Raw genomic sequence first — 27,896 nt, forward strand, 5'->3', positions numbered from 1 at the left:
CAGACTCACCTGAATGTATCATTTCAGTTCTTGGATGAGAGAAGCACTCTTCATCATTCCAAAGCAATTCGAGAAAGTTCTTCTCTGCCACAGATGACACCAGCAAATGTACAAAGCCCACTTTGTTCTGTGGAAAATAAAAATGTATTTTTAGCAGTGCATCCTTGGTCTGCAAGAGGAAGAGCCTGCACCTGGGCCCTAATGCAAGTCAGCATCATTACCACTCATGACGACGGCCATCACTGCTTTTTATGCATGTTGTGGTCGACGTATCTCCGTCTTGTTTCATTCAAGTATCACAGTATCTGCCTTTGCGGGCAACCCCAATCTGGACTGTTTGCTATTTGACTCAGCTAGGAAAATGAGTTGTTAAGCCAGACAGTCTAAGATGAGGGCCTTCATACTTCTCTGATCATAGGCCGTTAGTGGAGCCAAAGTCTTCCCGGTCCACCCAACCAAGCTCTTCCATTTTCCAGTGGAAAGATAATTCAGTGATAATATGTAGGGTCAGTTTCTAAGCAAATTATGTTGGGATTATATATATATATATATATACATAGGCTTTAGCAATACAGGGGAAGATGACTCATTCTTAACCACAACACCAAGATACGTGAGAGTCAAGTTAGTGGAAAGTTATATGCTGGACATCTTGCTCATACAAATAGGAATTTTACACGTTGTCTAGTTAAGCAAACAAGTTCACGAACTCCATCAACTAGGAGGCTAAACCAAGAATAATTTAACATTTAAAAAACCCTAGGGGTGCCTGGGTGGCTTTGTGGGTTAAAGCCTCTGCCTTCGGCTCAGGTCATGGTCCCAGAGTCCTGGGATTGAGCACCGCATCGGGGGGGAGGTGTCTCTGCTCAGTGGGGAGCCTGCTTTTCCCTCTCTCTCTGCCTGCCTCTCTGCCTACTTGTGATCTCTGTCTGTCAAATAAATAAATAAAATCTTAAAAAAAAAAAGATTTAAAAAACCCCAAAACTCTCTGAAGAGAAATTAATGGTTACAGTCGAGTTAGATAACATGCTACAACATAGTCTACCCCCAAGGCTCAGAGGTTCTCTTTACCCAGTTCCCTCCAATGGTAATAACTTGTAAACTACAGTGCAATAGCACAACTACATTGTGACACAATCACAATACAGAAGATTTCCATCAACACGAGAGTCTCCCATGTTATCTTTCTATAGCTATATCCACTTATTTCCCACCCACACCCTCTTTTTAACCCCAGGCAACCATAATCTGGTATCCATTTCTCTAATTTTCTCATTTCAAGAACGTTATATCAATGGAATGATTCAGTATGTAACCTTTTGGAAAACTGCCAAATTGCTTTCCAGAATGACTAACATTTTATTTTCTCACCAGAAATGCATGAGTGGTCCAGTTTTTTTTCACATCACCTCCAACATTTGGTGTGGTCCCTATTTTTTTTTTTTTTTAAATTTTAGCCATTCTAATTAGTGTGAGGCTTCAATATGCATTTCCCTAATGGTCGATGATGTTGAGTATGTTATATGTTTACTTGCCATCAGTATATCCTCTTTAGGGAAATGCCTTTTTATGTCTTTTGCCCATTTTCTAGTTGGCTTATTTTTTTTCCTGGCGAGCTTGAGAATTCTTTTGTAGTCTAGATACTAGTCCTTTGTTGGATACGTGCTTTGCAGATTTTTTTTTTTTTTTCAGTTTATTGCTTGTCTTTTCATCCCCTTGCAGAATATTTTGCTGAGCACAAGTTTTTAATTTGAACGAAGTCCGACTTACCATTTTTCCCCTTTTATGGGTCCTACTTTTGATGTTAAGTCTAAGGACCCTTTGTCTACTCCCTTGTACCAAAGATCTTCTGCTATATTTGAAATTGTTTTATGGTTTTTCACTTTACATTTAATTCTGTGGTGCATTTTTTGTTTGTTCTTGTTTAAGGTGTGAAGTTTATATTGAAGTTTAGTTTTTTCCAGCTATGGATGTCCACTTCCTTCAGCACAATTTGTTGAAAAAGCCATCTTCTCCACTGAATTGTTTTTATACCTTTGTCAAAATCAGTAGGGCATATTTGTATGGATCTATTTCTGGGCTCTATGTTTGATTCGATTCATTTACGTGTCTGTCCTTCTGCCAATACCACACCATCTTGATTACTGTAGGTGTATAACATATTTTGAAAATGAATAGACTGATTTCTCCCACCTATTCTTTTTTTTTTTTTTTTTTTTTTAAGATTTTATTTATTTATTTGACAGAGAGATCACAAGTAGATGGAGAGGCAGGCAGAGAGAGAGAGAGAGAGAGGGAAGCAGGCTCCCTGCTGAGCAGAGAGCCCGATGCGGGACTCGATCCCAGGACCCTGAGATCATGACCTGAGCCGAAGGCAGCGGCTTAACCCACTGAGCCACCCAGGCGCCCCTCTCCCACCTATTCTTTTTAAAAATAATTTTGGTCATTTTACTTGCTTTATCTTCTCATATAAATTTTAGAATAATCTTGTCTGTTTCTACAAACAATGTTCCGAGATTTTTATAGAAATTGAACGAAACCTGTACAAAATTGGAGGAAGAAATGACAACTTGACTGTGTTTGGTCTTCCAATCCATGAGCACACTATGTCTTTCCATTTATTCAGATCTTCTTTTATTTCTTTCATCAGCATTGTGTGCTTATAAAGCACAGAATTCTGTACATATCTTATACAACATTTTTGTTTTTTGAGGGATTTTAAATGGCATTTTAAAATTAAGCATCCATGTGTTCATTGTTATGTACATAGAAATACAATTAATTTCAAAAAATTATTTTGTACCCTGTGACCTTGTTGAAATCACTTACTAGTTCTAGTAGTTTTTTGGTAGATTCGTTGAGATTTTCTATGAGACAATCTTGTCATCTGCAAAGAGAGACCATTGTATTTCCTCCTTTTCTGATCTGTATTTCTTTTCTTTCTTTATTGTACTGGCTAGAAATTACAGTGCAATGTTAAATAAAGTTGGTGAGAATGAGCATCCTTCCCTTGTTCCTGTTTTTAGGGAGAAAGTATTCAGTCTTTCACTATCAAGTATAATGCCAGATGTAGGCTTTTTGAAGATGTTTGGAACAAGTTGAAGAAGTTTCATGTCTATTTCTCTGAGAGTTTTTCACTTGATAGGTAATGAATTTTGTCAACGTTTCTTCTGTATCAATTAATGTGATCATAAATTTCTTCTTTAGTCTGTTAATATTTTGGATTATAAGGAGTGGTTTTCGTTTTTTTTTTTTTTTCAAGGAGTGGTTTTTAAAAACTGAACCAATCTTGCATCCTGGGAATAATCCCCACTTGGTCATGTTTTTGGAAGTTTTTTTTTAACAAATCTGATTAATAATTTTTTAATTTTTAATTTTAATAATTAATTTCAATTTTTAACAAATTTTTAATTTGTATTTTTGTATTTTATTTTATTTGCATTGTATTTAATTTTTTTAATTTATATTTTAATTTTAATTGTAATTTTTTTACAGCCACTCAAATGATCCTTTTTACACTGAGTTTGTAGTTTCTGTCTTTTGAAGAACTGGTCCACTTCATCTAAGTTGCTGTATTTGTGTGTGTAGAGTTGTTTGTGCTATTTACTTGCTATTCTTTTGAGGTCTGCAGAGTCTGTAGTGTTGGCCTTGTTTCATTCCAGATATTGGTAATCCAGGTCTTCTCCCTTTTTACTTTGTTGCTATTGCTCAAGGTTTGTCAATTTTATTGGTTCTTTCAAAAACATAGCTCTTTTTTTTCATAGATTTTTCTCTAAAAGTTATTTTCTGGTTTTCAATTTTACTGATTCCTGCTCCTGTCTTTATTATTTCTTTCCTTCTTTTTCCTTTGGGTTTATTTTTTTTTTTTCTAGGATCTTGAGGTGGGAACTTAGATTCTTTATATGAGATTTTCCCTCCTTATTTACAGTTAGCACTATAAATTTGCCTCTCAGTACTGCGTTAGCTATTTCTAACAAATTTTGATATGTTGTGCTTTCATTTTCACTCAGTCCTATGTATTCTCTAATTTCCCTTTAAAATTCCTGCTTGATCTACAGATTATTTAAAAGTATGTTCTTTAGTTTCCAAATTTTGGTGATTTTCCTGTTAACTTTCATTTATTGATTTCTAGTTTGATTTCATTGTGGTCATAGGACATGCTTTGTATGATTTCAGTTCTTTTAAATTTCCTGGTGTTCACTGTATGGTCCAAGATGTACCACTTCTTGGTATATATTGTGTAGGTGCTTGAACAGAATGAGTATTCTGCTTTTATTGGGTTGAGTCTTCTATAAATGTTGATTTGATGCTGCTGGTTGATGGACAAATGGCTTCCATTTGTCCCATTAAATTATTGAGAGAGGGATGCTGAAGGCTTGAAATATAATTTTTTATTTGTCTATTTCTCCTTTAGTTCTATCAGTTTTTTTTAAAGATTTTATTTATTTATTTGACAGAGAGAGATCACAAGTAGGCAGAGAGGCAGGCAGAGAGAGAGAGAGGGAAGCAGGCTCCCTGCTGAGCAGAGAGCCCAATATGGGGTTTGATCCAAGGACCCTGAGACCATGACCTGAGCCAAAGGCAGAGGCTTAACCCACTGAGCCATCCAGGTGCCCCTAGTTCTATCAGTGTCTACTTTCCATATTTTGCAGCTCTGTTGTTTGCTGCATACAAACTTGGTATTACTCTGTCTTCATGGTAGTTTGACCCTTTTATCATCATATAATGTTCCTCTTGGACTGGTGATTTTCTTTGCTCTGAAGTCTACATTATTCATGTCTTTTTTATCTCTGCCGATCTCAGCCTTTTAATGTGGATGTGTATTTTTTTATATAATTGCATACAATATACTATATCTAATATAATTTTTCTAATTGGTAGATATATAATTTGCATTTAAATAATTATTTATATATTAGGGCTTAAGTCTGCCATTTAAAATTTGTTTTCTTCTTTTTCTCTTTTTCACTGCTCTATCTTCTTTTTCTTACTTTCATAGATTACTCTAACTTTTTTTTTTTTAGAATTTCACTTTTATTTTAATAACTATTTTAACTGTTGCTCTAGATATTACATCATATACACACATACTCATTGGTCTACTGGTGCCATCATTGTATTAGTTTAAGGAAAGTATGGAAACCTTATCTCCCTTTATGTTAATTAGCCTTCCCTGTTTATAATCATCTTAAAAGAGTACCTCTTTATACACTGAGAATTACAGTAGACAGCACTGTAATTTTTTGGTTCCATCATCAAACATAACTTAGGAATCTCAAAAGGGGAAGGAAAGTCTATTGTACTTACCCATATTTTTGTTTATAGTCTTTCTTCTTTCCTGATACTCTTGAGTTTTTATTTATTTATCAATTTCTTTCTGTTGGAGAACTTTCTTTAGCTGTTCTTTTAGCTCTCCTTGTTTTCCTTAGAGAATTGTCTTCATGTCCCCTTTATTACTGAATAGCCATAAAATTCTGGGTTGGGACACCTGGGTGGCTCAGTCAGTTAAGTGTCTGACTCTTGATTTGGCTCAGGTCATGATCTCAGGGTCGTAAGATTTGAGCGTGTTGTCGGGCTCTGTGCTGAGTGTCGAACCTGCTTAAGATTCTCTCCCTCCCTCTTACTCTGTTTCCTCCGACCCCTGCTCATGTATGTGCTCTGTCTCTCTAAAAATGAAAAAAAAAATTCTGGGTTGACAATTTTTTCTTTCAGTACTTGAAAAATGTTATTCTACTTCCTTCTTGCCTCCAAGGTTCCTGATGAGAAATGCACTGTCATCCGAATGGGTTTTCTCCCAGAGGTGTCATTTCTCTCTTGCTGGTACTATGATTATTTCTTTATGTTTAGTTTTCAGAAGTTTGACCACAATGTGTCTTGAAGATTTGGCATTTATCTTGTTTGGAGTTTGCTTAGGTTCTTGAGTCTGTAGGTTTATTCAGGTACTTTTTAGTTTTGCCCTTTTTCTCCCTTTTAGGATTTCAAGGGTACTAATGTAATAGTAACACAGGTTCCTGAGGTTCTGTTCATGTTTTTTTCAGTCCATTTTTTTTCCTTTGTTGCTTAGATTGGGTAATTACTATTATCCTGTCATTCAGTTCAATGATTCTTTCCTCTGTCCACTCTATTCTGCTATTGAACTCATTCACTGAATTTTAAAATTTTGATTATTGTATTTTTTAGTTCCAAAACTTTCATTTTGTTCTTCTCTGTATCTTTTATGTATTTATTGAGATGTTCTATTTTTAATTTATTTTGATTTTGCTCATGAATGCTCATGGATGCAGCTTTAGATTCTTGTCCTTTAAATTTTTTTTAAAATACATTTTATTTATTTTTTTAAACATACAATATATTTTTATCCCCAGGGGTACAGGTCTTTGAATCGCCAGGTTTACACATTTCACAGCACTCACCATAGCACATACCCTCCCCAATGTCCATAACCCCACCCCCCGTCCTTTAAATTTTTAATTTTAATTCCAGTATAGTTTAACATATAGTGTTATAATGTTTGAGGCATACAATACAGTGATTCAACAATTCTATACATTCATGAAGAGTGTACTCTTTAATCCTATTCACCCATTTCACTCATTCTCCCACTCCCCTCCACTTAGTTTGTTCTCTATAGCTAAATAGTCTCTTTCTTGGTTTGTCTCTCTTTTTCCCCTTTGCTTGTTTGTTTTGTTTCTTAAATTCCACATATGAGTGAAATCATATGGTATTTTTCTTTCTCTGACTTATTTCATTTAGTGTGGTATTCTCTAGCTCTATCCATGTTGTTGCAAATGGCAAGATTTCATTCTCTTTTATGGTTGAATAATATTCCATTGTATATAGCTACCACATCTTCTTTATCCATTCATTTATAATGAACCCTTAAGCTGCTCCCATAATTTAGCTATTATAAATAGTGCTGCATTAAACATAGGGGTATATGTATCCTTTTGAATTAGTGTTTTCATATTTTTTTTTTTATAAATACCCAGTAGTGTGATTGCTGGATCATAGGGTAGTCCTATTTTTAACTTTTTGAGGAAACTCCATACTAGTGTCTGCTCCAATTTGCATATCCACCAACAGTGCACAAGTGTTCCTTTTTCTCCACATCCTTGCCAACACTTGTTGTTTCTTGCATTTTTGGTTTTAGCCATTCTGACTAGTGTGAGGTGATATCTCACTGTAGTTTTATTTGCATTTCCCTGATGATGGGTGATGTTAAGTATCTTTTCATGTGTCTCTTGGCCTTCTGTACTTTTTTTAGAGAAATGTCTGTTCATGTCATCTGCCCATTTTTTTTTCAATATATTTTTTAAAGATTTTATTTATTTATTTGACAGACAGAGATCACAAGCAGGCAGAGAGGCAGGCTGAGAGAGGGGGAAGCAGGCTCCCCAATTAGCAGAGAGCCCGATGTGGGGCTCAATCCTGGGACCCCGAGACCATGAACTGAGCCGAAGGCAGAGGCCTAACCCACTGAGCCACCTCATCTGCCCATTTTTAAATAGGATTATTTGTTTGCTTTAAACTCTTTATCAGATAATTTTAAACTTGCTGCCATCTTGATTTTCAGACATACTGTCTTTTTCATTGTTGAAGTTTTTCTGGTTCTTGGTATGATGAATATTTTGATTAAAGCTGGAAAAGTGGATGTTATGAGACTCTGGAACTTATTTAGACTTTCTGTTTTAGCTGACTTCCTCGGAAACTTCAGCACCCCCTCTCCTCTGACACAAGTCTTTGAGATTCATCCATGTTATTGTGTGTAACAAAAGTTCATTAGTTTTTTTTTAAATTATGGGCTAATATTCCATCATATGTATATGTCACAGTTTATTCACTGTTGAAGGACATCTAGGTTGCTTTAAGATTTTGTTGATAATGAAAAGAGCAGGTATAAACACTCATATTCAGATTTTTGTGTGAATATGTTTTCATTTTTCTTGGGTAGGAGTTAGCAAATATTGCCTACAAATGGCCTGATAATAAATATTTTAGGCTTTGTGGGCTATATACAATAAGGTGTTTTTTTCAGCCCTCTGTTTCATATTCATTTTTTTCTAGAATCTTTAAATATGTTAAACTTTTGCTTCACAGGCAAAACAAAACAGGTTTTGGGCTGGATTTGGCCCATGGTTTGCTGACCCCTGCCCTAGGGTAAGTATCACTTAATTTATGTATTGTAATTTAGTCTATATCTCTTTACATAGATTTTAAGTGATTGGCCTAATGATTAAAGTTTATACATATTTAATGTCACATAATCTATTTAAAAATAACATTCTACCACTTCAAATACAATGTAGAAAGCTCATTACTAGGTAGGTCTCATTACATTCCTCTCTTTATGTTATAGTTCTTATACATCATATCTGTATACATTAAAAATTTCCTATACAGTGTTAAAATTTTAGCTTTCAGTCATCAAATATTTTTAAGAATTCAACTGAGAGTTCTATGGCACCTGGGTGGCTCAGTGGGTTAAAGCCTCTGCCTTCAGCTCAGGTCGTGATCCCACCTGGGATCAGCCCCTCATTGGGCTCTCTGCTCAGCAGGGAGCCTGATTCCTCCTCTCTTTCTCTGCCTGCCTCTCTGCCTACTTGTGATCTCTGTTAAATAAGTAAATAAATAAATCTTCAACTGAGAGTTCTTTATATTTACCCAGATATTTACCATTTCTCTTGCTTTCCCTCCATTCCCCATGTTCCAATTTTTTCTTTCTGGTGTCATCTCCCTTCTGTTGAAGTATTTCCTTTGGGGACTTTTTTAAGAGCAGCTCTGCTGACAATGGATTCTTTTAGTTTGTCTTTACTGAGAATATCTTTATTTTAACCTCATCACTGAAGGATTTTTTTCCACTGGTATAGAATTCTGGGTTAGTGGTTCTTTACTTTCAGTGCTTCAAGAATGTTGTGTCACATTCTTCAGGCATCCCTGGTATTTGGGTGAGAAATGTGTAGTCGCTTGACTCATTGTTTCCCTTTAGGAAATGTAATGTTTTCCTCTGGCAGCTTTCAGGAAATTTTCATTGAAAATTCATTCTCTTTGATGTACAACTTGGGTTATGTTTGGTCTTGGATTTCTTTGGAGTCACCCAGCTTGTGGCTGGCCATACTTCTTAAATATGTAGATAAATGTCTTTTGCCAAACTTGGGAAGTTTTCAGCCATTGATGCTTCAAGTGCTTTTTCAGCATTTTATTCCTTCTTCTTTTCTTCTTCTTGGACTCTAATGTCACAAATGTTAGACTTTCAGTTAGTGGCTCACATGTCCTTGAGGCTTTAACTTTTTAAATAATATTTTTCTCTGTGTTGTTCAAATGAGACAATTTCTATTGATCTATCTTCAAGCACATGGCTTCTTTGCCATTATCTTCTACGTGTGATTGATCCCACACAAGGAGTTTTAAATTTTGGTTACTGATTTTTGTTGTTGTTGTTGTTGTTGTTCTGAAATTTCTGTTTGGTTCATCTTAATATTTTCTATTTCTTTGCTGAGACATTCTGTTTTTCATTTATTTCAAGTGTGTTTGTGATTACTTGTTGGAACATTTATATAAGAGCTGCTGTTAGATTTTTGTCAGACAATTCCCATATCTATGTCATTGTCATGTTGATGTCTGCTGATTGCCTTTTCCACGCAGTTTGAGGTTTTTCTCATTCTTTGTATACTCAGTAATTTGGATTGTATTCTGAACATTTTGAATATTATATTATAAAAGTCTGTGTCTTATTTAAATCTGATGAAAATTGTTGATATTTTTATTTTAACAGGCAGTCAAACTGGTGAGGTTAAGACCACAAATTCCAACCTATGGGCCTTGTTTCCTAAGCTATTTCAATTTTCAAAGTCTTCACAGTGTTATTAAGATCTGTCCTACTTGTGTGTCACGCAGGGGTTAGTTTGGGAGCCTGGCCACAGTCTATCTGTTATTTCAATTCATACAGTCTCTGGTTGGCCGATTAGGATCAGACTCCTGCATACACATTTAGGGTGAAACCATGTATTCATAAATAACTTTGAGAGTTGCTTTCTCAAGTTCCTCTTCTATGATGTCCTTGATACTTTTCATTTCCCTTGGGCTCTTCTTTTTGACTCTGTGGCTGATAGCTGGGGCTTTAGTTGCCTTTTCCGTCATGCATATCTGTGACTGCACCCATGCCTGGGCCCAAGTGGCAAGAAGATAGAGAAGGAATCAAGCGCAATGGAGGGATCGCTCCCTCAAGACCCCCAGAAGGGTCTTGCCAGCTCCTTGGCAGCCTTTGTCTCTGCCACTATGGGATGGCTTAAGGGACAGGGTGGGAGAGAAGCAAGAGAAGGAAATAAGAAGGCAAATAGAGGATTTCCCCAGTTTCTGAGGGTTAGAAATTTCTGGTCCCTTCTTCTCAAGACAGGACTAGAAGGTTTCTCCTGGAGCATTGTGTGCACCACTGTGCTCTCTTTGGGGTTTTGGGCTGCTGTGTGTTCAGGCCAGGGCATGCAGGAAGAGGAAAAATGATAAACTCACAACTATTTTGTAACTTCAGATTCTAATCTTCCCCAATTCACCTGCTACTAATTATGTTTCTGAGTCCTCAAATAACTGCTCTGTGCATTCTGTCAAGATTTTGTAATTACATTCGACAGAAGACACAGTGAAGAACATGTTTATTTCATCTTGCCTGGAACAAGAACCTTAAAATATACTTTTTTTTTTTTTTTTGACTAGAGAATTAGAGAATAATCTACCAGTCCTGAGCATTCAGCATCAAAAACATACATTTTTAAAATTTTCTCTCTCTCTGTCAAATAGATAAATAAATACATAAAAAAAAATAAATTCAGTCTTACAAAATGGGGTGCCTGGGTGGTTCAGTCTGTTAAGCATCTGCCTTCATCCGAGCTGGGATCGAGCACCATGTCAGGCCCTCTGTTCAGCGGGGAGCTTTCTTCTCTCCCTCCCTCTGACACTCCCCCTTCTTATGCTCTCTGTTGAATAAATAAATAAAATATTTAAAAAATAAAATTCACTAACACTTGTCACAAAAAGCATTTTACCACACTTTGATAATCACCAGTCAAAAGCAAGGTGGCTCCATCTCCTATTTTTTTCTAAGAAAAGAACAGATATCTATTTATCAATCTTTTCATCATGACACAGATACCATTAATTAAACATGTGTGACTTATGGTCTTAGATTCTCTAAGCGTCTTTGAAAAACTATTTACCTGGATGCTATGACTTTAGCTCTTGCTGGAAATGTGTTCAAGACAGTGATTAAAAACAGACTTTGGTTTTTATCCAAAGTTGAGAAAAGAAAAAGTAATCAAAAATTTGCTTTGTTATCTTTTGCAATTCTACTTTGGAAGACATTGTCCATTTTGTTCAACAATGTTTAAATAAAACATTCCTCTTTGAATTTCATGTAAAGAAAAGGTTCATCGCTTCTTATGAACTCACATGCTTCTTATATGACTTAGGTTTTCTCTTTGTCCTGCCTTTTAGGAATGTTAGAACCTCCCATATCCTTTGTTCAGCTACACTGACTCTACTTAGCTAAGTTTCTTGGAACAACTGTTTTCCCCCATCGTCTTACTATTTTATACTTATTTTATTGGTAGAGACTAAGTCATAACTGGGTAAGATGAAATGGAAACATTATTAATCTCCTCTCTCCTTTCACTTTGCCATTTCTCTTGTGCTCTGTTATCGTGGCCTTTTAAAAAACTGTAATGTTGGGGCACCTGGGTGGCTCAGTGGGTTAAAGCCTCTGCCTTCGGCTCAGGTCATGATCCCAGGGTCCTGGGATCGAGCCCCGCGTCTGGCTCTCTGCTCAGAGGGGAGCCTGCTTCCCTTCCTCTCTCTGCCTGCCTCTCTGCCTACTTGTGATCTCTATCTATCAAATAAATAAAAACAAAACAAAACAAACAAACAAACAACAAAAATCCGTAGTGTTGAACCTGGGCGATGAGTACATAGGATTTCATAATTTAATTTTATCTATTTTGTATATTCCTGAAATTCTACCTAGTAAAAAGTTAAAAGTTAAAAAAATGAAATGATTGTAACAGTGTGGCACTGCTATAGGAATAAAAAGGTAATCACTGAAATAGACTAGGCAGCCTGAGAAAGACCCAGCACATTGAATTCTGACAAACATGTTAAAGATGCTATCATAAATCAGTGGGGAAGCTTTTTTTTAACAAAGAGATAATCTGATGGCAGTGAGTTAGTTATTTGTGGGGGGAAAAAAAGTTTGACTTTTTACTGGATACAAAATTTCTCTTTTTTTTTCTCTTTTTAAAAAGATTTTATTTATTTATTTGACAGACAGAGATCACAAGTAGGCAGAGAGGCAGGCAGAGAGGAATGGGGGAAGCAGGCTCCCCACTGAGCAGAGAGCCAGATGGGCTCCATTCCATGACCCTGGGATCATGACCTGAGCCGAAGGCAGAGGCCTTAACCCACTGAGCCACCTAGGAGACCCTGGATACACAATTTCTTAAGATTTTATTTATTTATTTGACAGACAGAGATCACAAGTAGGCAGAGAGGCAGGCAGAGAGAGAGAGAGGAGGAAGCAGGCTCTCCACCCAGCAGAGAGCCTGACTTGGGGCTTGATCCCATGACCCTGGGATCATGAACTGAAGGCAGAGGCTTAACCCACTGAGCCGCCCAGGCACCCTGGATACACAATTTCTAAAACAATTTTAGGTATACCTAAGAATTAAGGGGAAAAACAAACCATAAATATGTAAAAAATATGTGATTACTGACTTTTCATTTGGGGAAGAACTTTGGTAAAAACACAGACAACAATCCCAAAGGCTAAAAAGATTGTATCACACAGGCATTTCACACTTTGTATTTTGCTCTAAAAACCACCAATAATAATCCAACAAAAAACTGGCAGTAATATTTGCCACAAATATTACTGGCAAAAGGGAAATATTCTTTGTCAATGTTAAAATAGATAAATGAATAAAATGAATAGTAGAACTCAAGCAGATGAACAGTCAAATGTCTTGATAATTTACAAAGTACGAAATAGCTAGCAAACATGTAAAAGAAGTATATTCTTCATTAATAAGCTATTAAAGAGAAATCAGAACTATTAGAAATTATTTATTTGTCTACTAAATGTGATAAACATTTTTAGAGAGAATATGGTGAAAGTCTTTTTTAATAATAACGATAAAGATTTAATGAAGCTATTTTGTCAGGAACTTTAAAGCTTTAAAATACTGCACATTTAATCCAGTAAATTCACTTCCAAGTGTTTATTTCAAGGATATAATAATATGTATATGGGTTATTTTTATATACTCATATATTATGCACATGAATTATTTGCAAATATATGTGTAAAATTATGTGATAAAGACTATATACCATCTATTGTGCAAATGCTCTGACAAGCAATTTCAAACACACTTGACACAAATGAGAAAAATAAAATATTGCTGCAGAGAAACAGAAGATCCAAAGAAGAGCCAAATAGAAACATACACACACATATGGGCATTTGTTGCTGCCTTAGAAAAAAAACTAGAAACAACAAAATTGTCCAAAGTTATGATAATGGTTCAGTAGACTATAGCATATCCATATAAGAAACATTTTATAGTCATTTCATATTGACTACAAAATATGAAATGATGTTTAGAAAATATTATTTTTTGGGGCACCTGGGTGGCTCAGTGGGTTAAGCCTCTGCCTTCAGCTCAGGTCATGATCTCAGGGTCCTGGGATCAAGCCCCACATCGGACTCTCTGCTCAGCAGTGAGCCTGCTTCTCCCTCTCTCTGCCTGCCTCTCTGCCTACTTGTGATCTCTCTCTCTCTCTGTCAAATAAATAAACAAAATCTTTAAAAAAAAAAAAAAGAAAATATTATTTTTCTCCAGGGGCTGTGGGTATGGGAGGAATGGGTGTAGAGTATCAGTTTGGCATGTTGAAAGGATTTGGAAAGAGATAGTGGTGATGATTAGACAACATTGTGAATGTACTTAATGCTGTTAGTGGTACACTTAAAAATGGTTAAGATGGTAAATTTCATGTTTTGTATATTTCATCACAATAAAAAAATATTTTGTGATGTAGGAAAATACAATAAATACAATAAATAATGAAAATACAATAAAAAATGATGCTATGTTGAAAATGAGGATGTTTGTATTCACATTATAGGGACGCTACTCCTATGCTGTGCACGAATTCACAACTGGTGGTATGAATCAAAAATGATAAAATCATAACCTAAAGATACCCAAGTTCCATGTGCCTCATGTATACTGAATCATAATTTCCAGGGAAAACTTGTTTTTATTTTATTTTAAAATTATTTTAAAAATTAAATCTATAATTGATTTTAATGCACGTCTCTGAGAAAGAAGCATTGTTTTAGATTATAGATAGTCCTTCCTATCTATCTATCTATCTATCTATCTATCTATTGCCAAGCTGCAGGGAGGGGCAGAGGGGGAAAGAGAATTCCAAGCTGACTCTGCACTGAGCACAGAGCCTGATTCAGGGCTTGATCTCATGACCCTGAAATCATGACCTGGGCTGACATCAACAGCCGGACACTTAACAGACTGAGCCATCTAGGTGCCCCAAGATTATAGTTAGTCTTTAAATTAGGGACTGAGAGGAAATAGTAATTATAGTATAATCCCAAATGTGTCAAAGGAAAAAGAAAATAGTCCCCAATCCCAAATGCACATGAAGATTTGCTGAAAAGCTATCGGCAGAAATCTTTTTAAGATGGGATAAAAGATGACTGACAGTTCATTATTTATTCTTTGTATGCATTACTTCAAATTTCCCACATGACTATTAGATGTACAATCAATAAAAAATTTATGAAAGTTAGTAAGTGAATCAGTTGACTAATTACTTATGAAGGTGAGAGAGTTCCCATTTTAAAACTTGAAATTACCCCAAATCCCAACTTCTACTATACTGATCCTTGTCATTGCTGCCAAATGTGTTCTGTGTCCAGAGTCATTTGGGAAGTGAAAAAACATCTCTACCTTTGTTGGGGCTATAAGATGACAAATGACCAATTCTCTCTCTTCTCCTGTTCCCCTTCTCTGCCCTACTCATTACAACCACTGAATGTATGGGCTATTTTGGGTTTAGTCTCATAATCTGTACAGTCAGGGATGCAACTGTAGAGGTCCTTAGGGTTGCTTCTGTGGGACTGGCCTCTTTATTTTGATTTAACCTCTTCCTAACCTTAAGAGCTTGAAATAAATCAAACAGAGTCTTAATAAAAATCAGGTTCAGGGACTAAGACATTTTGGTCAATACTTCGGTTTGTGTGAAATACAGTCTCTCCTCTTGCTTACCATGAAATACCATGCCCACCTCCATCAGATTTCCATCATGTAAAATCATTTTTCTTGGTGTAAATCACTTATTTCTGAAGAGTGCTAATCATTTCCTGACCTATTGCAAAACCCAACTGAGTTTTCCATTATAACGTATCTTTATAACAATTACATTTACACTTTAAAGTGGTGAACTTCAAACATATTTTCCCCGTTTCTTATTACATGATAGAACCAGCCTGAGGTTAACCTGTTTTAACTACCTAGCGCAGTGCCTGATTTATCATAGGGCTTAATCAATCTTGGTTCTCTTGCACTGGTTTCTTAAGTTGCACACTGAACACACTTTTATAGAACTGGTCTAGTGTGCAGGTTGGAAGAATGCCATTCAGAAAGAAAGATATTTGGAAAGGAAGCAGGAAGAGGACTTTGTCCATCAATAAGGGTAGAACTTGAAGAGTAACAGGATGGTCATGTTCTCTTCCAAAACACCTCCCAAATCCAGAGGCCGGAGAATTATTGCTCATTTAGGAAATGTTCCAAGATCCAAATAAAATGATAATTTTGTGCTGTGTATTTCCCATTTGTCCCATTTGTCCCTCCAGTTCCACTCTCTTCTTGACCAAGGGCTGTGATCTGGGGAGCAAGCGGGGAGGGGCTGATCATCACGGACTCCTCAGTGGGCTCCTTCTCCCTCTGACTTTCTACTGAATGTAGCCAATCAGGAGCATTGGCATGAGATCTGAGAGTAAGGTCATCATGCTTATTTTCCCTCTTCCTTGTTCCTCCGTTCTTCCTTCCTCTACAGATTAGCTGTGACTTTCTCCTGAAGGTCGTGCTTCCTGTCGGGCAGCCCTCAAGCCCAGCTGATGCTCCGGAGAAGTTCTGGGTCTGTCTCTGTCTTGCCCATTCAAGCTTGGCCCGACACAGCCTCTCTGCAGTTAAGCACGAGGCTCTATACCATCCCTTGCTGGTTTCTCTTAAGCCTGCCCACACTTTTATGAGCAACTTTTTACTTTTATTAAATTCTCCACAACTGTCCCATGGGAGGCAGCCATATGTGTCCTGCTAAGACGTCGAGCCACACTTCTCTTGATGTGGGGTAATTTTTTTTCCCCCGTTATGCCTTCACTGAAGAGCTCAGTACAGTGTCTGCTAGCCGGATGGCAGTGATGGCTTCAAGATGAGGCCTCTTCACGGGATCTTGTGGGATGAGGAATGCTTCACAGTGGAACAAAACCTCATGAAGCCAGATGGGGACACTGAAGTCAATGGACATGCATAAAAGGCATGATGCCCATGCTCAGCCCTAAGCCTCAGTGATCTTTCTCATGGAAAGAAGTGTAACTTTAAGACTACTGGACACTGATAGTTTCTACCAAAAGTGTACACTGACATCCAATTAATGCAACATCCAGCTTGGGGGTCCAGTAGGAGTTCTGACTTAACAGACTTTAAGAAAAGTTCTGATTTAAGAAAAGTTCTGGAGGCACCTGGGTGGCTCAGTGGGTTAAGCCGCTGCCTGCCGCTGCCTTCAGCTCAGGTCATGATCTCAGGGTCCTGGGATTGAGTCCCACATCAGGCTCTCAGCTCAGCAGGGAGCCTGCTTCCCTCTCCCTCTCTCTCTGCCTGCCTCTCTGCCTACTTGTGATCTCCATCTGTCAAATAAATAAATAAAATCTTAAAAAAAAAAAACAAAAAGAAAAGTTCTGATTTAAGAAATAGAGTGTACATTGACTTTCTGTGGAGTATTCTGTTACTCAATCCACAATCCTTCCTGACTCCTGTGTCAAAGAGATCACTGTGTTACAGGTGAGAGAGAAGCTCAGAAAGCTCAGGCAGCTTGCCCAGCATACGCCATGAGCAGCAGAACCAGCGTTCAGAGACAGGCCCAAGGTTCTGTCGGTTTTGTGAGTTTGATTAAAGAAATACTTTGGGGATAAAAGCCCTGTATTTAAGTCTTGGCTTTCCTGCTCTGGTTGGGTGACTCTGAGTGCCTCACCTAACTTTTCTGAGCCTCCCTTTCCTCATCCATAAAGAGGATAGAATAGTTTCTACATTATAGGTTAAGTGTGACTATCAAAGAAATAACATGGAGGAAAGAATTTTTTAACTCTCCCTTTTTTTAATGAAGACTTTATTTATTTGAGAGAGAGCGAGAGAGAGAAAGCACGAGCAGGAAAAGTATAAGGGAGAAGCAGACTCCCCAATGAGCAGGGAGCCCGATGCAGGGCTCGATCCCAGGACCCCGAGATCATGACCTGAGCTAAAGGCAGACATTTAACCAACTGAGCCACTCAGGTGCCCCCCATTTTTTTTTTTTTTTTTAATTCTTAAGGGCTGTAAAACATGATTCATTTCTTTGGTTGCCTTTTTCCTAAATCCCCTCCACTTCGGAGGTGGTGAATCTGATTCTGGTTTCCATTTCCATACGAAATCCAAAGACAGACTGGTGAGGTTTGATGACTTCTTCTTCCACTTCCTCTTCCTCTCCCTTTTTTTTTTTTTTCAAGCTGCATTTATTTTAGAGTGAGAGAGAGACAGAGACAGAGCATGAGTAGAGGGAGCAGCTGAGGGAGAGGGAGGGAGAGAATCAGGGAGAGAATCAGTCCAGTAGACTCCCTGCTGGGTGTAGAGCTGGACATGACCCCGAAATCCTGACCGCAGATGAAATCAAGAGTCGGATGCTTAACTGACTGAGCCACCTGGGTGCCCCTGAGGTTTGGCTTCTGAATAGCAATGGTAAGAGTCATGATACCAGTCAGAACAGTAATACCGATGATGCTTCTAGTAACAACTCACATTCATCCGCCACTTACCACATGTCATGCCCTTCAGTTGGACTATGTCCTTTAATCCTTGAGCCTACTCTGTGAGTAGACATCATTGTCGTTTTCTCAGATGAGAAAAAACCCACCTCATGAATAATTGCATGTTGATTATGGATTTTGGATATATGAGTTTAAAACACATTACTAAAATGAATTTCAATTAGTTCTTTCTGCTTTTGAAGATGGGGTCCTACAGAATTAGAAATTGCACGTGTGGCCGGCATCATCTCTCCACTGGGCAGTGTCAGAGCCGAGCAACCCTCCAGGTATCTCACGAGCCTTGGTTGGGTCTGTTGTTAAAACTGCCCCATCTGCAGCAGTAACAAGGAAGGAAGACCTTTGCTTTCAATAACATTTAGAGGGGACAGGCGTGGAGGAAGGAACAGCACTCATACTTCTGTGGCTTCAAGAAAACCATAGCTTTGCAGGTTTATCTTTTCCAAGAGAGGGATCTGCTTTGTGGGGCTCCGGCATGTGCTTCTCTAAATATTCTGATGGTTGAATCCAGCCTGAAAGCAAACATTTCAAAGCCTTTGGCAGAAGAAGTTTAGAGAGAGGCACCCAAGCCATCAGACCAGCAGATGATGTTTACTTCTTGTGACATAATAGTCAAGTCAAATTCTATTTCATAGCAGTTACTTTCAAGTCCTGAGAATAGAAAAATCCCTTCAGATGACCAAAGCACCCCTGCACGACCCCAAGCCCATAAATAAATCTGTGTTTGTGGAAAGCAGTGATTCTTTTTTCCAGTCAAGATAGGTCCTCTGGCTTCCTGAGGTGCTTCTTACATTAGCAGAAGGAGAGAGAGACAGAGAGAAGGAGAGAGAGTTTCTTTAAACAGACTGATAGGGCTAGGTTCAAAGGTATGCCACTAAGTTCAGTAGGGTCATCTGGAGAGCTCAATGTCCTCCTGCAAATGCTTGGTCTGGGACAAAGGCTGCTACAAACAAAAAGCAATCCTGCCTTAGACAAAGGGCTTTACATTTTCCAAAGTCCTTCTGCATCCATGATTTCATTGTGCCACCCTCCCTCCTCCACCCCTTCCCTCTCTCTCCTCCCCCACAATCTTGATGAGGGAGATGAAGAAACAGAGCTCCAGCTTAGCACTGGGAGAAAGGATAAGATCTGGAATCAGTGCGCTTACACTCAAATTTCTGCTTTTCTAGCTGTGTGACCCTGGGCAGGTTACTGAACTTCTCTGAGCGTCCTTTGATTTATTTGTAAAATGTGGCCAGGACAAACTCAAAAGGCTCTATGCTATGTGATTTCATGTATATGACATCTTAGAAAAGAGAGAACTCTAGGGACAGAGGAACAGTAGTTTCCAGGGGTTAGTGCTGGGTCGGGGAAGGTTGTGAGGAGAAAAGTCTAGCGCAAGGGGGGCGTTTTGAGGGGACAGAACTGCTTTGTATCTTCACTGTGGAGATTACACAACCAGAGGCCTTCATGAAAACTCATATAGAACTAACTGTACAGGGAAAAAAAAAGTGAATTTTACGGAATGTAAATTTAAAAATATTTGTACGGTTAAAAAAATGGGCTCACAACACGTGTCTCTCAAGGTTGTTGTGGCATCTGAGTTTCCACAGCAAACAGTGGGGTGACAACCAAAACGACTTCTTGCTAGTCCTCACTTGATCTTTCAAAGCTTACAGCTGTTGAAGAGAAATCCAAAAAAGGGAACCAATGCAATTTAATTTCAGCTCTTAAAACGGGTGCAAAAGAAATAGGGCAGTGAGTTTACCCCTAAGAGGACTCGACAATCTTCTTGCGCTTGCCCATTTGATCTTCCACTGGTGGCCCCTTCTCTGCCCGACGGACTCTAAACTTTCTCACCAAGTTTCACACAGATCTGGTTGTTTCTTGGTCATTTGTTTTAGGCACGTTGCCAGCTGGCTTGATTTGCCTCCTGCTACAGAAAACAAATCTCTCCTCCATTTCTCATGTGTTACCAGCCTAACAAATAAACTACTGTCTACGTTTTACGCTGATTCCTGCAAACAACCCAGCCCTTCTCGTGTGGAGTGCTTTCGGCAGGCTGGGATTTTTGAGAAGAAGAAATAGAACAGACTGGCAGCAGGGCGGTCCTCGGAGCTGGCCGAGGGTATTTTTAGTGCTAGGTTTTCATTAAGGACACTGGCTGCCATTGGCCATCGCTGTTGGATTCCTCTGTCTTGCAGAGGGGAGTGTGTGGCTTTGAAATATAATTAAATCTGTCAGAAGGGTCCCAGCTCTGGTTCTCAGGGATTTCACAGTCATGTCTTCATTTTTAGGATGCTCTGAATTTTAGAGGAGTTTGTGGTGGGATGCAAGAAGAGAAGTGGTTTCCCCACCCTCTCCACAAGACGAGATCCATTCTGCCTTGGTGTGGGAGATCAGCCCAAGCTTTGCAGCTTCTCCTCCTCACCCCATGCCCAGATGTGGAGTTTTAAGACTCTAACATTCTTCCTTGTGAAAGAGAGTTGGAGATTTAGACTTGTTTTGGTGACCTAGAACACTAGAAACCAGAGAAAAAGGGGCTGGGTTGCAGAGGCTTCTCATTAGATGGTCCCTCAAATGCCTTGACATGTAGTGATCTTCCTATCAACAGAGGCATTCAAAAAGAGGATGGACTTGAGAGAAGTTTTCTGCATCCCAGAGGAGTTGGTGCTTTCAAATTCCCCTATGCTCAAGGGTCTGTGAATCCACAAGACTCCTTAACTTGAAAAGTAAGATGCTGATCCAGGGAGGGTGTGGAATCAAATTCTCCTGGAAATTAGTTGACACAGTACAGGGATGGACACCTTCTGTCTGTTCCTCTGGCTCTACTTTCCACCCTTCTGGAGTCTTCTGTCTTCCGGGAGGCTGACAGATATGAGTTATATCCACAGGCTCTGTGCCCTCATGCCAGGTGAGTCTGACTATAAGGGATCCCAGAGAGGTGATCTAAGTGGGGGAGGAGAGTGAGGCTGGGGTTCAGTTCCTCCCAGCAATCCTGCTATGGATGAGACATAAAATGGATGCACTCCTTGGACAAAGATGGCTGTCCCTCATGTCCCTTCAGGCCTAGCCAGAGTTCTATCACAAGCCTGAGTCACTGCCCTATTCGCTGGCATTTCTCTCCAGCTGCCTACACCTTTGCAAACTGTCCTTCTGCTACGCTTTCCCCAAGTGATTCCAATTGTGTGGGCTATCTCTTTCCTGGCAGGGCCCTGACCGACACAAATATTCATACAGACCTACCCTGAGTGATGGAGAAGATGACACAGTTCTTGCCCTCAACTGCTTTTCACAGTGTTATAGAGATAAGACTAAGATCTTGGCAGGGAAAGAGGACACATTTTTGTTGTGGTGGCTGTTGACTACGTGAGGTCTTGTAACCCTAGGAGACGAGAACTCTGCCTAGATACACCAGCCAACAAGACTAAATTCAGCTAAAAATAAAACAAACCACCTCTTACATGAATTCATTCGAACAAATGTCTTATTTTTTGGCTTTCTGACAAACCAGATTGACCGAATGTTCCTTCTGGACTAGTTGTTTTGGCACGGTGTTCAGACGTGGCCTCTGAGAGCATCTGCGTAATGACAAGGTTGACTTTGGAGGACCGACACACAACGGGGACCCGTGGTTTCTGGCAGCCACGGGGTGACCTGGGAGGGTCAGAATGAGAACACACATGTTGGGGCTGGATCCCAGGATAAGGTAAGAGTACTGCCCTGCGGGACCCCTACAGCTGCCTGGTCATGAAGCGGAACGAGGCTGAATTCCCTCAGGAGGGAAGCACCTGCAGAAGAGTTAGTAAGAGCGGGAAGTCAGTGCCCTTTCAGGGAGAAGCGCCTCAGGGAGGAAAAAAGGTGCTCACGTATTCATGAAGGGGCACATGCAGCAGCCCAAGAGGCTACACACCGCGATTTAGGGAACTGGGCAAAGGGCTTCGCACACAGTGGGAGCATACGCATGTGTTCATGGATGGCTTCAATTTTTCTGTCAAGCTCTTTCTTTTCCTTGAGGCTAACTCCTCTCAAGTGAGGGTTGTGCCACGTTTGTTCCCTTTATCTCGAGGCCTTAACACGGTATCTGACACATAGAAAGTGTTAAAGAAATAATTGTGGGATGAGGGCGGAATTGATATGCCTTCCTCCACCTGTGAGGCCCCATTCCTGATCCCGCTCAAACCGCGCAATCCTGGTGCCTGATCCCTCATCGGTGTATTTCTAAGGAGTTGTACATCCTAAGGTAAGTCTGAGAATCCCAGGGGTGTTCACTGGCATAAGGGGTCATTCTTTTTTTTTTTTTTTAATAATTTTATTTTTTATAAACATATATATATATATATTTGTTCCCCCAGGGGTACAGGTCTGTGAATCTCCATGTTTACAAACTTCACAGCACTCACCATAGCACATAACCTACCCAATGTCCATAACCCCACCCCCCTCTCCCAACCCCCTCCCCCCAGCAACCCTCAGTTTGTTTTGTGAGATTAAGAGTCACTTATGGTTTGTCTCCCTCCCAATCCCAACTTGTTTCATTTACTCTTCTCCTACCACATTAACCCCCCATGTTGCATCTCCTCTCCCTCATATCAGGGAGATCATATGATAGTTGTCTTTCTCCGATTGACTTATTTCGCTAAGCATGATACCCTCTAGTTCCATCCATGTTGTCGCAAATGGCAAGATTTCATTTCTTTTGATGGCTGCATAGTATTCCATTGTATATATATACCACATCTTCTTTATCCATTCGTCTGTTGATGGACATCTAGGTTCTTTCCATAGTTTGGCTATTGTAGACATTGCTGCTATAAACATTCGGGTGCACGTGCCCCTTCGGATCACTACGTTTGTATCTTTAGGGTAAATACCCAGCAGTGCAATTGCTGGGTCATAGGGTAGTTCTATTTTCAACATTTTGAGGAACCTCCATGCTGTTTTCCAGAGTGGTTGCACCAGCTTGCATTCCCACCAACAGTGTAGGAGGGTTCATAAGGGGTCATTCTTAATTACTGTTCTCTACTGAGAAATCCTGGAAAATATGAGTCTACACCCAAAGCTCATATTATGCTATTGTTTTCGTCACCATGGCTGCCTAGTGTGGCTCTTGAAAGCAAGAGGTCCAGAAACACGGAGTAGTCTTGGACCAAACACAGAAAATTCTTTGGTTATCAATATTTTTTTGGCCCAGCCGAAGTCTCACTGGGTCTTAGAAATGGGGAAAGGAAGCCTTTCTCTCCCTTGGAAACATTCGCCATATTCTGCTCTAGCCAACTTAGAAGAGTGCCAGACCCTTCTCCCCTAGGTACGTTCTATCTCTTTACCTTGCAACCAAACTCCGTTTTCTTCATTGTGTTTATGGCTACTTGAAATCATATTTACTTATTATTGAAGGCATGAGGGCAGGGACAACAGTATCCCACCACCTAGAATTTGCTAAGCACACGATAGGTACTCAATAAGCTTTGTAGAAAAAAATGAATGAATGAATGGGTTATTTCATGGTATTAAATGGTATTATATTGGGGCATGGGCTCCAGTAAATACATGCAATTCTTCAGTACACAGCTCTTTTTAATATGTAAACAATATATTAAACACTTATATTTAAATCTTTTAAATTAAAAGATTATAATTTAATATATAAACAATATGTAAACACCAAATAGATAAAAATATCCTTTTGGATAAGGAGGGATTTCTAATTTCATCCATATGTCATGTTTGGAACTAATCTTCCCTCATGAAAAACATGATCTTGGCTTTGAGGTGAATCAAGAGGCAAGTCTATCTTCTCCCTTATAGCGAAGTCCCCTCTACATAGCCCAACCTCCTCTGCTCTACCCTAGTTCTTCAGAAATACTGTCAGTTTGGGGTACCTGGGTGGCTCAGTCAGTTATGCATCTGACTCTTGATTTCGACTCCAATCATGATGTCAGGGTTGTGAGACTGAGTCCCATGTTGGGCATGGATTCTCTCTTTCTTTCTCTCTCTGCCCCTCCCATCCCCTTCCCATGCTCTACCCCAACTCATGCACTCTCTCTCTCTCTAAAGAAAAAGAACAAGTACTATAAAGTTGAACCTCCAAAGGTGGAAGGTTATCACCACTTTCTTCTCAAGATTCCCCTTGGTCTGTAAGTCAGAGATGACCACTTGTCTTTCAAAATCATTTGGTTATCTTTCTGGGCATAGAGGTGGACTACTTTTCCCATCCTTACATGCCAGTAAGTGTAGCCATATGACCAAGTTCTGCCCAATGTAAGGTGGGACAAGGGAGGTCCATGAAAAGCTCCTCTCTCTCTTCCTCTATCTGTCTACTAGACTCAGAAGATCACAGGGACCACAGGGGAGAATGAGCCCACAAAAGAGAAAGAGCCTTTCTCTCTAATGTGGTCCCTCTAAAAATGAATCTCTATGTGGGAGAGACATAAAACATTGAGTTGAGTCACTGAGATGTTCAAGTTTATCTGTTATGGTAGGTAGGTAGTCATGCTAACTAAGAGAGTTCCTACACAAGTCTGTCCTCCAGCCTGAAGTATCTGTGAGCTTTACAGATCAGGAGATATGGGGGGAATGCTAGCCTTTCTCAAACCACAACAAAGAGGCTTTATTGCCCTATGTCTGTTAACACCAAAGGACCACTCTCAATTCTTCCCAAGAAAAGAAAGTGTGATTGGATGTTTCTACTACTACAAAGCTTCTGGCAATGACTACATGGAAAAAATTTTTTTTTAAGTTTCATCAAACTGCAACCTCACTGCAAATGAATGAATGTACAAACTCTTAGTGATGGAAGCACTTGCTATGGGGGAAAACTGTATGATACAGTGAAAAGCATTTCCGGATGAAGAGAGATACAACCTTGTTCCAGCCCTTATGGTTCTGCTCTAACCAGCTGTGAGAAGCCTGGACTTCCTTAGGTTTCATTGCAGTATTGAAAGGATCAAGGGAGGCAAAGTACTTTAAAATAGATCCAGGTTCTGTAAATTCTAATGAGATAAGCAATTTGATTCAACAAACCTCGATGGAGATTTGTTAGAGGGGGTTGATACAGATGAGATAAGACATAGCCTTCCCTCCAGGAGATGCATTCTCCCCATGCTTCTTTTCAAGGGAGAAAACTTTTCCAGATGCTTCCCAGCAGATTTTTCCTTAGTTTCCATTAGGCAGAACTGGGTTACATACTCATCCATAAACCAATAACTGGTTTGGTTAATGGGATAAGCATTAATGAATTAAACTGGAGGAAACAAATACTTGAATAACAAATTATAAGCCCTAAGAGGACCAAATGACAGTGAACCATCAGCAGTGTCATCAGGGTGTGTAAAAGAAGTGATTAACTCTGACCTGAGAATGAGAAAGATTTCAATAGTGCTTGTAATGTTTTTAAGGAAAAAACCAAAATTTATTAACATGACCTACAAGGTTATATATGATTTGTCCTTCCTCCTTTTACTTTTTTTACTTTATCTCTTGCCACTCCATAGAAAATATTTTATGCTTCAGCCATAGCCACTGATTTTGCATTTTTAAACTTGCCATACTCTCCCCTACAAGTCTGTGGACACTTCTTTATCACCTCTCCTCCTATTACATCATGTGTACACATCTTTCATGCTTTAGCTTATGACTTACTTCCTCCAGGAAGCCTTCCTAGATTCCCAGTCCAGGTTAGATATACTTTGTACTATTTAGCATGCTACCGCCAAAGTATAACAGATAGGAAAATGTAGTGGTGACATAACATAATAAGAAATCTGGAGATATACAGATATAGGATTGGTTCTACGATGTGATAATGTCAATACTTAGAATCATTTTCTTCAATGCCCTTGGCTTTTATTTCATGTCACAAGATGGCTGCCGTAGCTCTGATCATGCCCTCCCAGGAAGCCACCAAGAGCAGAAAGGGAAGAAAACACCTCTCTGTGATGATCTTAATCTTCAAGGAAAGTCCTTCTTAGAAGTCCTTTGAAGGCTTTCCGTTATGTCTCGCTGGCCAGAAGGAGCTCATATATGTCTCGCTGGCCAGAAGGAGCTGCCGCAGGGGCCGGGGAGTGAGTGTCTGGCATTTACAGGGGAGGAGACTCTGCAAGCATGGAAGAAATGTGAAGGTTTTGACTGCTGGATGAGCCAACGATGGATCCTCACTCTGGACTTCCACAGCCCCCAGTTCCCTCTCTGGTCTCTCATTACATTGTAGGTAGTTGCTTACTTGATTGTATCCACTAGCCGACAATCTTTGTTAGGGAAGGACAATTGCACTGAATAAATGAAAAATAAACACAGCCTTAGTACTTACTAACACCTCCAATAACAAAAGCACAAACTAAGATAACTTCGGTCTGTTGAGTAGCTGTGTTTATAACTCTTTACTGACCAGTGGCTCCCTGGTGAAATCCTAAGAGGTAAGATCTCAACCTCAAGGGCTATTAAGACAAAATAAGACAAAGCACAATTCCCAAATCTCTCCTGGGTGGTAAGATGAGGTGTGGATAGTGAAAGCAGAGAGCTTGAGAGCTGACAGAGCAGCGGGATCTGAACTGGCCTGGGGGAGACCAAGCAGGCATGGGTATCATTTGGGATTCTTTTGGCTGTGAGAGACAGAAAATTCAAGTTAGTTTACATAATGAGGAACACTTACTTCCTCAATAACAGAAGGTCTCATGACAAGGCAGCTGGCGGTTTACCATGCTTTGTTACCCGTACGGGGTTCAAAGATGGAAACCACAGTTCCAAGCTCTGTATCCACAGTACCCACCCAAGAACACATTTTCCCCTCTGTCTCTTTTTAAGGAAGGAGGTACCTTTTCCTGCAGCCTCTCCACAGATTTTTCCTGATTTGTCATGGGGTGATACAGGATTACATACACATCTGTGAACTCACTGCTATGGTTCATGGGATGATCCTCACTGAATTAAACCAAATGAGATTTATCTTTGTTACATGTAGAACGCCAACAAAATCAGTGGCTCTTCTTCAAGGAAAAAGAAAGCAGGAGTTGGAGTGGTTGTTGGACAAGCCACCAACGACATTTGTTACAAATGGCTCCCTTGGAACCAAGCAAATTCCAGCTTTGGAATGAATAAGTCATACAAGGCTGAGTCTCAAACCACACCTGGCACTACAAAAAAACTCTTCGAATGAAAGAACAGTCTAGGTCACAACGTTTGTCAACTGGTTTCTTCTGCCTTAGTATCATACAGAGGTTGGTATTATTACTTCAGCAAGGAGAAAGTAATTCATTATATTCACACCTTCTGGGTTACTTCTTTGCAGAGGGCCAGTGTAGTTACCCCTAAACACTAAGAGTTGTATACCGTGAACTATTCCAGAAAAGTAAGGTACTGTCATTCACTATTATGGTTTAAGTCTGGGCCCTGGCCTCCTACATCATTGGTATCTAAACATTTAGATCTCATCATCTACAGTAAAACTTCCTTGTTCCAGATGTGGAACTTGAGGTGGTTGGTCCCAACCTGTGAGGCAATACCTTCATTAAAAGTTGTTAAACTGAGCGAAGGTGTTTTCCCACCAGGTGGGAGCAAAACAGTTTTAGAGTGGGTTTTGGTTCAGCTGGTCAGCAGGGACAATTAGTGCTGTTTACCTTTCATTACCCAAGGCATGGCTTGGTGGGGCCAGGAAGTCCTTCTAAGCCAGAACTTTACCTGTAGACACTGAATTATTCTTCTGCCTGATCATCTGGGTCCTCTGTATGGGATGTTTTGAGATTCTGAGTCAGAGGTCAGCAAACTAAAGCTTGTGGGCCAA

Source organism: Lontra canadensis, unplaced genomic scaffold (assembly GCF_010015895.1).
Source record: "Lontra canadensis isolate GAN:19392208 unplaced genomic scaffold, GSC_riverotter_1.0 scaffold34, whole genome shotgun sequence".
NCBI classification, from domain to species: Eukaryota; Metazoa; Chordata; class Mammalia; order Carnivora; family Mustelidae; genus Lontra; species Lontra canadensis.